Source organism: Mastomys coucha, unplaced genomic scaffold (assembly GCF_008632895.1).
Source record: "Mastomys coucha isolate ucsf_1 unplaced genomic scaffold, UCSF_Mcou_1 pScaffold5, whole genome shotgun sequence".
Lineage (NCBI taxonomy): Eukaryota > Metazoa > Chordata > Mammalia > Rodentia > Muridae > Mastomys > Mastomys coucha.
In genome coordinates this window covers 44,288,542-44,300,371 of record NW_022196911.1, presented here as the reverse complement: position 1 = coordinate 44,300,371, position 11,830 = coordinate 44,288,542, and the positions used below count along the sequence as shown (strand labels likewise).

The 11,830-nt window shown below is 39.8% G+C and overlaps 1 protein-coding gene across 4 annotated transcripts in view; it reads right to left on the bottom strand.

Moving 5' to 3' along the window:
• Positions 1 to 9,475, bottom strand: part of Zfp62 (ZFP62 zinc finger protein) — a 17,029-nt gene extending 7,554 nt beyond the window's left edge. For 2 of the 4 annotated variants that reach the window (XM_031351843.1, XM_031351845.1), the window contains exon 1: positions 9,359 to 9,456. The gene's annotated coding sequence lies outside the window, so the exon portion shown is untranslated. Of the gene's footprint in view, positions 1 to 9,358 lie in introns of all 4 variants that reach the window. The other 2 variants (XM_031351842.1, XM_031351844.1) reach the window with 2 other exon arrangements.
• Between the last annotated feature and the right edge of the window lie 2,355 nt (positions 9,476 to 11,830).

Below are 11,830 nucleotides of genomic sequence, written 5' to 3'. Positions count from 1 at the left end.
GAACTCAGAAATCCGCCTGCCTCTGCCTCCCAAGTGCTGGGATTAAAGGCGTGCGCCACCACCGCCTACTATCCTGATCTTTAAAGCTGATATCATTGTTCTGCACCAGGCCGTTACATTTGAATCCCTCAACACCTTGATGATTCCCAAGCACTTGGTAGCTCCTGCTAGTTTATCAAAGATCATTTATTTTAGAGAAAATAAATTATATGCCAGGAGCTAGATTAAATCAAAATCTAGCACCATAGCTGTTCTTTTTAGTGAATGGCTTCTTGGAAGCAAAGCTGGCTCTGGTCACCATGTTCATTATATACCCAGCACCCCTGCCCAGGACTGGCTCATCACAAAACAGACCTTGAGAATGTTCAAATTTCTTTCTGCCAGACTTTTCAGATTCCATAATAATATCTGGGAAAAGGGCCTAGAAAGTGACTTCTAAGAGTCATCAACAAGACGATCCTGGAAAAGGGTCTCCAACATGTAATAGCTGTTATGTCGCCAGCTCATTCTCTACTGTGGTTGAAAGCTGCAAGATGGAGAGTTGCTTGATTAAGGTGACATGGACCTGTCTGATTGGGTTTGGTGGCTCTGTAGAAACCACATGGATTAGAGGAAATAGTGAATGGCAGCTGTAAAATCATTGAGAAGTTTAAACTCATTCCAGGTGTTTGAGAAGCCTTACAGTGTCAAGGCCAATTATTATACCAACTCTAGGGTAACCCTTAGTCCACCAATGTAGATATTGAAAACCTACAAAATCTTGAATTACAACCTTGGAGGCCATGAAACTATTGTCCATACCCAGAACAATCAGGATTAGCTTGTCTAGAACCATCAGGAGCCATACAAAATGCAATGCGCCTTGGATGAACTTTCAGAAAGAAGGGAAGAAGAAGAAAGAAGGAGAGAAAAGGGAGAGCTGAGGAGAGGGAGAAGAGAGAAGTGGTGGTGGTGGGGTGCTGAGAAGTAAGCTCTGTGTAGACTGGCTTCTAAAGAAAGAAGGACAGGATAAGAATGAAAGGCTTGTAGAACCAAAACCTGAGACTGAAACAGAGTCCCTCAATGTGTGGCTGATCTTTCAGAAAAGCTAACAAGACAAGCTAAGGCAACAATCACAATGGGTCATAGCCAAATTGCTGATTCCTTCCAAGTCATAATGATCAGTTCCCTTTCAGAGAACTAGGTTCTCTGTAAAGAAAGAAGCCTCAAAGAAATCCCCACTACTGGAAATAAAGCTGGCAAAGAAAATTTTAAGAGCTCTATGGCCGCTTCCTGTTGTCCCTTTTAACACTGTTCATCTGGGGATTACCAGAAAAGGAGGAAAGAAACCTCAGTTAACAATGACTATTTTGAAAGATTCACTCTCTAAAAGAAGCTAACTTCCTAGATTAGTTAGCCTCCCATCATTTGCACTCTCTTAGCCTGTAGGCAGCCTGAAGTTGGTAGAAATTGCTGACCACAGCAAACTCCTCTCAGATGTGAAGGAGTAGATTACTAGAGTCAAGTAACTTTTCTGCAGACCATCACACCTCCTTGAGTTCGTTCAGTGACCATGACTTGACAATACAATCATGGTATACTCTGAGAACTTAGTTCCTTTCCTTTCTAATTTTAAACTAGGGAAGAAGAAACATCAAGTGATATTTTGTAACAGAAATAAGTTGTTGATGCTAATATGGTTCAGTTTTTTTCTTTAAAAAGAAAATTTAATTTACCTTCACTAGAAACTGCTTCTTGGTGCTTAGAATTCTATGACAAACACAGTTATTTGAAAAGTAGACTATTTCTATGGTCAGAATATGTTACAATGTTTTCAAGCTAGTCAGGTGCTGTTGGGTTCCTTAACCTTTTGATTGCCCTTTAGATGTTCTCTTACTCTGGGCTTTCTTACTGTAGTCTACAATAATTATTTTGTTCAGTGAATACACAGGGTGTTTCACACAATAACTAACCATGCCAATAGTGTTTTTCCTTTAAAAATAAAAAGCAAGACAGTTATTAAACATGTAAAAATACACTTATTTTCACTGGTAAGAGAAATATACATCAGAAGTTCAATAAAATAGTGCTTCTCACATGTTACACTGACCAATGTTCAGAGCTTGACCATATACCCTGTAGATAAAACACTGGAGAAAACAAATATTCTAAGAGATTGTTTAGAATCTATTAAAAACGTACATACTGCTTGTGGTGGGAAATGTGTGCTAATACACACATTTCCCCTTCAATCCACACATAACAATTCTAAAAACATACTTCTAATACCACAAAAGTGTGTGTGTGTATGCATGTGTGCACTCATAAGAACATTTTAACTGAAGATCTGGGAAATCACCTCAATCTGCAAGCACAGAAGACTACTTACCTAAGCTATGAAATGCACACAAAGGAGTACTAGAAAAGTAGAACATCTCATTGACAAGGTAGTAATTTCCAGGATGTATAGAGTATTATATTATCAAAAGGTGAAAAAAATGCAGGTGCTAAGAAAGAAGCAAGTAATTTGTGCTTATCTTTATATTAATACCAAGAAACAACTGATATTTGCAAAGAGTGGAGAACAGGCCATAAGGGGATGGGGAGGTGTGGTGACACTGATTACAGCTCTGTACAGTTTTACTCATGGAAACCTAGTAATGTTCTGCATAATCAAAGAAAAACATGAAATCAGTGAAGAAGAGGGAGGGAAAATTACTAAAACAGGAAGTAAACAGAAACAGTGAACTCATCCGTGTTTCACAGGGATAGTAAAACCACAGGAAGAAAGTAAGCAAACAAAAATGCCTAATCTATATAACTTAGGAACATGGTATTTCATTTTATACTTGTCTGCATTCAGTCTTCTGTAGGTTGGTGGGAGGTACAGGGGAGAACTCCAAACAAGTTGAATTACTGTTAGCAGTATGGGCAAAACAATTCTCAAACAACTTGGAACTCAAATGTGACTTTTGTTAGGAGCCAGGATTCTTATAGAGAAAGAAAGGACATACAAATATGGGATAGGAAAAGCAACAAAAATCTTATATGGATAAATTAGAAGTATTGTGTAAACTCATTATTTCTAAACACTGTATGTGTGTATATAAATATGGACAAACATACATTTTTACTTCTACATAGACATATCCCTTAGCTCTGGTTGTCAGCAAGCCAAAAAGAAAAATATTGCCACAGTAGTATAAGCACTTCAAGTTTTGGTTCCTTCTAGTATCCTGTATTCAAAAGAAAGTCTTCAAAGAAGTGGCTAGGAACAGAATTATAAGATGAACTGTGTGTGCTGTTTACCAATAAGTAAGGAAAGAACAGCAAAGGTGTGGCAGGCACTCTGCAACTACAGACTAAAAGCCAGCTTGAACATCTAGTTTAGGAACAAGGAAGCATAGTAATGACAAGCCACTAAAAACAGGACTGCACAAGTCCCCACAGACAAAAGCCAGGAAAAAAGGGAGACCTCTTGATTACAATAGAATAAATTAGCATTCTATATCAGAGTAAAATTCACCAATGAATTCTAAGTCTGGGGAGAAATTCTGACAAAGAACAGGCTATTTTCTGAATTTAAATATTCCTTCCCAGAACACTTATTAGAGAGAAAATAGTAATTATGCATGCAATTAGGCAAGCTTTGACAGATGTTCTACATTAATATTTCTAGTGAGAGCAGAGTAACATCATATGCTTCCTGTAATGACATCCTGAAAAGGACAGAACCTATGAGAATTTATTACATGAACCGAACCATAAGAAAACAGGATAATTCAAAATGAAGACTATTCTATTAAAAGGGCTATGGGGAGAGGAGGAACTCTAATTTTCAAGCCTTCATAAGACAAAGAGAAGTTCTAGAAATGTTACAGGTTAAAGAAAGCCAAACTTTTTTTTTAAAGCCAGAGCTGGATGTGGTAGCAGACTTTTAGTCCCAGCACTTGGGAGTCAGAGGCGGGCAGATCTCTGTGAGGGCAAAGCCAGCTCCACATAGTGTGATCTACGATAGCTAGAGCTACATCGTAAGAACCTGTCTCAAAAAACCAACCAACCAACCCAACAACAACAGCCAAAAAGTGTCAGCTGACAAAGATGGAAAATAAAGAAATATTAACTTGAAGTTTACTGAAACTGATAACTGTACTGTAGTTAAGTAAGAGAATATCCCTATCCTTCAAAAAATATACTGAGATGGCTCAGCAGGCCTTTAGATATGACAGGACCAACCTGGTGGAAGAAACAAATTCCCACATTTGTCTACTAACCTCCACAGGTATGCAGTGCACACATGTGTACATACATACAAAAAAATAACCGAAACTTAATTTTTAAATTTAAAAACATACAACAATGTATCTATGGCTAATGGACTATGATGTATTAAGTTATCCTCAACTTGGGGGAAAATGTTTATGAGAGCAAGAGGATAAAATTAAATATTAACTATGGTGAATATGAATAAAAGGTCTTCACTGTTTTTTACATTTATTTTTGTGTGTATGAATGTTTGCTTGTGTGTATGTGTGGCTGTGACTAAAGAAGCCAGGAGTTGGAGACCCTAGAAAGGAAGGTACAGACTACTGTGAGCCACCTTTCAGGTGCTGAGGACTGAATCCTGGTCCTCTGGGAGAACCAGTGCTCTTAACAGCTGAACCATCTCTCTAGGCCCCTTCTTTTGCTGTTGTTATTCTTTGAATTTTTCTGTATATTTAATATTCTTTTCAAATATAAAGGTTTTTTAAAGATTTATTTATTTATTATATGTAAGTACATTGTAGCTGTCTTCAGACGCTCCAGAAAAGGGCATTAGATCTCATTACGGATGGTTGTGAACCACCATGTGGTTGCTGGGATTTGAACTCAGGACCTTCGGAAGACAGTCTGGCTCTTAACTACTGAGCCATCTCTCCAGCCCTAAAGTTTTTAAAATATCAAAAAATACATTTAGAAATCTATCCATTCTGCTTCCCTCTATGTATTACTTTCACCATCCTGTTTGTTTAGTGATCCATCTCCCTTTAAGCCTCATCTACTCAAGTGGATTTAACTCAGACCACACTGTACTCACTTTTTCTAGATAAGGTGCTTCCTTCAGAGTTGATGATGTTCAGATGTGCCTGATCCTTTCATTTAATCTTTCCTCTTGACTATGCATAACTACTCCCCTCTGGACAGACAGCTCCATCTACATAGACCTCTACCACTCCTAAAAGCTGTCTGTTAGAAATTTATTTTTGGCCCAAAGCCTTTTATCCAAATACAGATAGATCCTATTATACACCCCATTGTCCTCTTTGCCTAAATCAGAATCAGTTCTTCTATTTCTCTCATCTACATTCAAAGCATCCTGTAAGACTGATTTTATAGTATGAACATCAACTTCCAGGCCTAGACTGCTGCCCTCTAGAATCTTTCTGCCTTCATTCTTATCCCCATCCAATTCTTCCTCTTAAGAGCTGTTAAGAATTTTATAAAATGCATATTTGATCATTTTCTGTTATAGTTTAACACCTCATTAAAACAAAGTTCATCCTTAATTGCCAATATAATATTAAGCAGGTGTTTACTTAAAACATTTTTGTTTTGTTTTTGAGACAAGTCTCACAATGTTACTGGGGCTGGCCTTGAACATGAAGTCCCAGGCTCAGAGATGCCAGGTTTAGCCTGTCAATTATCTGGGATTATAAAAGTGTGATGCTGTTCCTGGCAGAAGGAGATAACAAGGCCATGGAGACACTGTCTTTATGTTACAGGGTATTAATGCCATTATTGTGGAACTGGGCTCTTCATAAAGAACTCTTATTAAGGTCCTCTCTGCTCTTCTGTTGTGTGGTGCCTTCTACCATGTGAAAGCAAAGCAAGAAGGTCTGAGGAGATGTCAACCCCTTAACCTGGGATGTCTCAGGCTCCAGAACTATGAGCAGGACAGTTTTTGTTTGTTGTAAAATGACCCAGTGTGCAGGATTTCTCTCTTCCAACTGCTGGGATTTCAGGTATATAGTGCTACAACTCTAGACTTTTCACATGGGAATCTGAATTCTGATCCTTATGATTATGACAAAAAGCCATCTCTTCAAACCCATCATCAATTATTTGGCAGACTGAATTATTTTCTTATCCTTAGTCACTTCATTTCCTTGGGAATGTATGATTGGCTAGTAACTCGCCTCAACTGCATGAACCACAAATACTTTATTATTTGCCTCTCCAATCTGGTCAGAAGCCAAAGTTTCCTTAACTCCTTGTTTGGGTACAGGCTACTTGGCACATCCAATAGTTCAATCAAAAACACAGGCAAAAGTATATCAAGACAGCAGTAGCATAAATGCTGTTAGCATACAAGGCAACTGAGAAAGTGTAGTAAGACATACTGGCATCCTTATGAACACACTGAGCGTACATTCTAGCATCATGGTTATCTGAGTGAATGATACACAAGGAACTTAGATTATGACCCATAATAGGTAGTTCTTCCCCTACCCACAGGCTCTGGGCTAGTCCAGAGAATAAAGGGATCTACAGATCATCAGCAGAGATAGGACAGAAAGCGGGAGGGCTAACCTCTGCCATGAAGGACTAAAAGCTTCAGGAGACTACACTTCAGACATCTGGAACAAAGAGAAGCAAGTGAAACCAGACAGGTGAAAGGGCGCACCCAGGCTCTGACTCAAAATGAAGACTCCACTTACTCGGAATTTTCAAGTAAACGAGTAGCACAGGCATTCTGAAATCTGGGACTGGTAAAACTTTTCTTTGAGGTGCCAGATAAGTATTAGTATTTCAGGTCTTTTGGACCATACTGTTGATTACAAACATCCCATTAAAAGGGTGTAAACCCTTCTCAGCTTATTGTAGACAAATTACCCAGTAGTCTGCCTACTGCTGCTAGATAATATCAAAAAATCAAAGCTAAAATAGGCTGTTATGTAATGTAAAACAGAAGGTAAAACAAAAGGTGTCAGAAATTTGCTTTAAAATGTTTCAACCAAGAAAGAAATAAATGTATCAGAGTCCTGAAACTATGGGCACACAATTCACTGAAGTACCTTTACTTTGCTTAATTTTTATTTATTTATTTATTTATTTATTTATTTATTTATTTATTGAGACAGAACCTCACGATACAGCACTGGCTGGCCTTGACTCACAGAGCTCCACCTGCCTCTACCTCATGGGACTAAAGACAGCACAGCTGCCACCACCACTAATCAGTGGGAGAACAGACTGAGAACAGGTAAGAGAACCAAGAACAAGGGGTAAGAGAACCAAGATGAAGTTACAATATAATCACTAAGATAGATGTGGTGGCCATCATGTGTCCCCCATAACACAGAACCAAAAGGTTTTAATTTCTCAAAACTAGATGGGAAATCTCTTGAGCCAGTTTTTGATAGCATGACTTTAACCATCTGGTAACATCAGTGAAAAAGCCAACCATAAGAAAGTCTCTATCCCTCATAAATTACTTAAATTGCTCATCTCTGGCAACTCCTGTGCTTGTTCACATTCCACTGCTAGGTTCTACAAAAGTACATGCAGTTATCAAGAACCTTCACTTTACTACCAGTTCTGGACATCGAGGAGTTATTTCTCAAAAGTTGAGACAACTCACAAGAGAGTACTCTTGATTTAGTGGAAAATGATTCCTACAATGTGGCTGCAAGAAGAAACAGGCGTGATATACCTGCAGCTATTTTGAGTTTCCAGATTTCAACTGTATCCCATAAAGTAATATTCTCTATGTCAAGTGTGGTCCAGGGCTTCTGTACCTTAAACTCTTAGGTACCCTATTTGAGGACTAGAGAATGAAATTAAGAGAGAAGGTTTGCCAACTCAAGAGAGCACCTAAGTGGAAGAATGTGCAAATGGAGGACAGAGCTATAAGTGATATACTGAAAAGAGTATGATTTGTGCTCCAGTTATTTTTGCATTTAATTTATGAGAAGCACAATGTAAATGGTTAACAAGATTTGTCTCTATTACTTAAAAATTAGGAATAAGGACTGAAGGGATTTTTATAATGGAATATTCTCATAGTAGTGGAGATACTTTTAGCTACTCCAGCAATAAGGGAAGCAAAGGAGAGATGAAGGGCAGTGGAGAGATTTTTCTGAAGCTAAGGACTCACTCAGGGACTAGCCTGAAGCAAGTAATATAGCCCATTTAAAAACTGAATGTAAAACAAAAAATACTTTATTAACATCAGTCCCTCTTAATTTCAAAATCCTTATCCTAATACAGAATCATTCCACATACTACCAATTGGCATAAAAACACAAGAAGCAACTCAAAGAGATTATCAACTGCAGTCTAAAGATTTACCTAAAACATCCTTTAAAATGGCCAATCTATTACAGGTTTGTAAAACAAACCACCCGTTTCCTGATAAGAGTTCTATAAAACAGATTCAGTAAAAGAAACAAGGAAGTAGAAGGATTTACTATGCTACGACCTGTATGAATAAAGGAGGAATGACACATATTTGCTAGTATTTGAATGAAGAAGTCCTTAAAGTCTACTCAAGATCTTAACAAAAGTGTTTACCTTTTAAGGTAGGGCCTAGAACAACCTTTGAGAACAGTAAAAGGAAATCTTGTTTTCATATTTTGCATTGAATTTTTTGTTTTTAAAAGTCTTTGTATTTTAATGTCGTGGTCACATGAACATTACGTATTCAAACACACACACACACCAGACAGACAGACAAAAGCTTCAGGCGTACACAAATGGTCTTGGCCATCTAGACTATCTTAAGATAACACACTAGCCCAGGCACTCTCCACCTGACCTGCTTTCCCCAAGAGATCACTAGGGTTCAGATACTTTCATCTCCTTTTCCCTAAGCCTACACTTTCTCAGTTTGCTGTGGGGGTGGAGTCGGGCAGATGGCCTTCTCTGGTTGCACCCACTGCCCTACAGATGAGTTTCTCCTAGGAGAGGGCCAGGAAGTGGAAGGGTCTGCTTCCACAGCCGCGGGTGTCTCTCAACACCTCTCCCCCACCAAAATAAAGGGGAGGGATGACCGAGTCAGGTCACCTCCAAGTCTCAGAAACAAACTTAACCGCAATCAGTACAAATTTTTAGGCGCTAATAATCCGGGTTCTCCTCCCTCTATGCCCGAAATGGCCATGACGATCAAGGAACCCAGGGGCGGACTCTGGCCCTTCCTCGGTCCGGGGCCTGCTCAGATGGCAGCCTGCCCGCGGGGCCCGAGCCTGGGCTCTTCCTTCCCCTTCACTCCCAGAGGACGCTCCCCAAGGCGTAGGGAGAGCCTCGCTCTCCCCCAGGACCCGCCCGGGACCGGAGGGCAAAGTAGGGAAGGGCGTGGCGGGCCGGGGAGAGGCGGGAGCGCTGGCAGCCCGGGACTCACGTACTGGCTGTGGCGGCGCCGCGGGAGCCCGGCCGCCGGCGGGACAAAAGCGCGGACTGCTTGGCCGGAAAGACCCGCGCCGCAGGGGCACTTCCGAGGCCGCTCTGGGAAGCTGGAGGACTGACTCGATGGTCGGGCTCTGTTCGCACGTGACCCGCAGTTTGGGAGGGGGAAGGAGGGGCTCTGCTGGCCTCCCTATCGGGGTCTTTCGGCCGGGATGCCCGGAGAGGAAGTGGGGTTCTAATTGTCTTGGACTTTTATTCCAATTCCGGGGTGAATTGAGGGCGGGCAATGAAATAATCAAGTAGTGTGGTAAAATAGATACTTCACTTCCTGCTTGTGAAGCTGAGCTCATAGTTAACAAGTGAGGCTGGGGAGATTCTAAGGAGGGAGGGCTGGGCTCCTGGGAGAAAGCGGAATATGGAGGTCCCATACCCCTTATTTCTAAAAGAACCCCCCTCCCCCCAGAAAAAAAAAAGAAAAGAAAAAAGCCAAGGCCCTCAACAGAGCTCAAATTTCTAGGAAGCCTGCTATTTGGAGACTACAGAAGAAAAGTAACTGTCTCTCTCCTGGGATACCCTACAGCTTCGTGTTTGGTTTTGGACCTTGAAAAGCCTGAGGTGTATATTTACATATCAAAGCAGACCTGGCCTCCAGGTTTTCTCAGCATTTGTCCCTATCTGGCATACCCTGACCTCAACCCTCAACTTCCCAGCGGAGGGGCTGGGCTTCCCCAGAGGCTCCTCCCTATATAATCTAGAAATTTTGATCTCCCCCCCCCCCCCCCGCTTGCTCTTTTTTTCTCTTACATTTTTATCTGAGTGCACACACCCCCCTTTCCTCGTGGGGACTTTCCTGGCCTCAGTCCTTGGAGCCAGTGAACTCACCCACCCCAGAGCAGCTTCCCAATAAACCTGCCTTTAATCTAATCTAATCTAATCTGGTTTGAATTGGCTCCTTTCAGTGGCGTCAGGTAACCTATCACAGCTATCTTCCCCATTCTGCCTCTAACAAAATCCCCTTCACCCTCCCCTCATCCTTAACTACAAAACTCCAGTTTAAAGCTTGTAATCTGCACCAGTCTATTCCTGTTTTTTTCTATCTTTGTAGGCAAGCTCTAACTCACCTTAAGGACTTGGCGATGTAGAAGCAATGGAAGTTTTAGCGTAGTAGTATCTACGACTGCATTTGGGCACTAAGCTCTATGCATCTCTAAGATGTCCAGCCGAGTAGGACAACAGTGAAGCCCAAGATGGAGCAGAGGCCTAGGTCCTTGTCAGGCAAGCAAGCAGCAAGTTATGGAGAACATGGACAAGTTAGGGGTTGTTGGAGGATTCTTCTACAACCCAAACAGTAGCGGAGACACAGCCACAGAGTGCTTCAAATGTGACCAGTGCCGCTGAAGACCAAGTGTCTAAATGCATTACATTGAAATAGCCACATATGTGCTAGGATCCCACTTACTGGATAGCACAACTCTGGGAAGAGCTTTGGGCGATTCTTCGAGGCCTCCAGAAAAATCCATAGTCTAAATTAAAGGCTATCACCTTAAATTGGCCTGCTCACATTCCAAGATTTTGGATTTTTTTGTTTATTTTTCCTTTTATTTATTTTTTCCTCTTTTTGTTTGTTTTTCTTTTTTTAAGTTTTATTGCATTGTAATGAGAAAAGTTACATGATTTCAATTTATCTGAATTTGTTAACATTTAAAAACATATTTTAAAGTAAATAAAATTAAATCACATTCTGTTTTCCTTTTGTACCCCAACTCCTCCCAGAGACCCCCCTTCAATATCTACAATATCTTTTTTGTCATATTCTTTAAAATTTATAAAATTTTATAACAATAAAAATGAGTATTATAAAAGTTGTTTGATATAAAACAACAATCAATTTAACAGTCTTATGTAGATGCTTGTCTATGGCAATACTGAAAATACATACATTTTTCTCAATATAAATTTTAAGTAACTCAAACGTACTAACTCTATATTTCAAAATAATACATTACTATTAATATTTTCTTAAATGAACATAAATATATAAAGTGTTTTTGTTTGTTTGTTTTATATTTAGTAGAGCTTAAAATCTTGGCTCTTACTGTGCTAACTTGATATAAGAGTTACAAATGTCAAGCAAAGCATTCAGTCTCACTTTGTTGTTCTCTTACAAACCCCCTCCCAAGTTAATTGTCTATGTTTCTTTTGGCTGTATAAATACTTTTGAAATATGTAAGCTGTTCTAAAAACCATAGTATAGTATAAAAACATGAAATAAACAATACTACTAATAGAGAAGTTGAGATAGGAGAAGCATGATTTCAAGACCATTATGTGGTACACAGCAAGACACTGTCATGTATAAACAAGCTGAAAGTGTATATGGATTGTATAATATTGGACCTATTTCTCCAATCACTAAATTAGAGAGACCATTGGATGACAGTCAACAAATTTCTAATTCCTCATATTT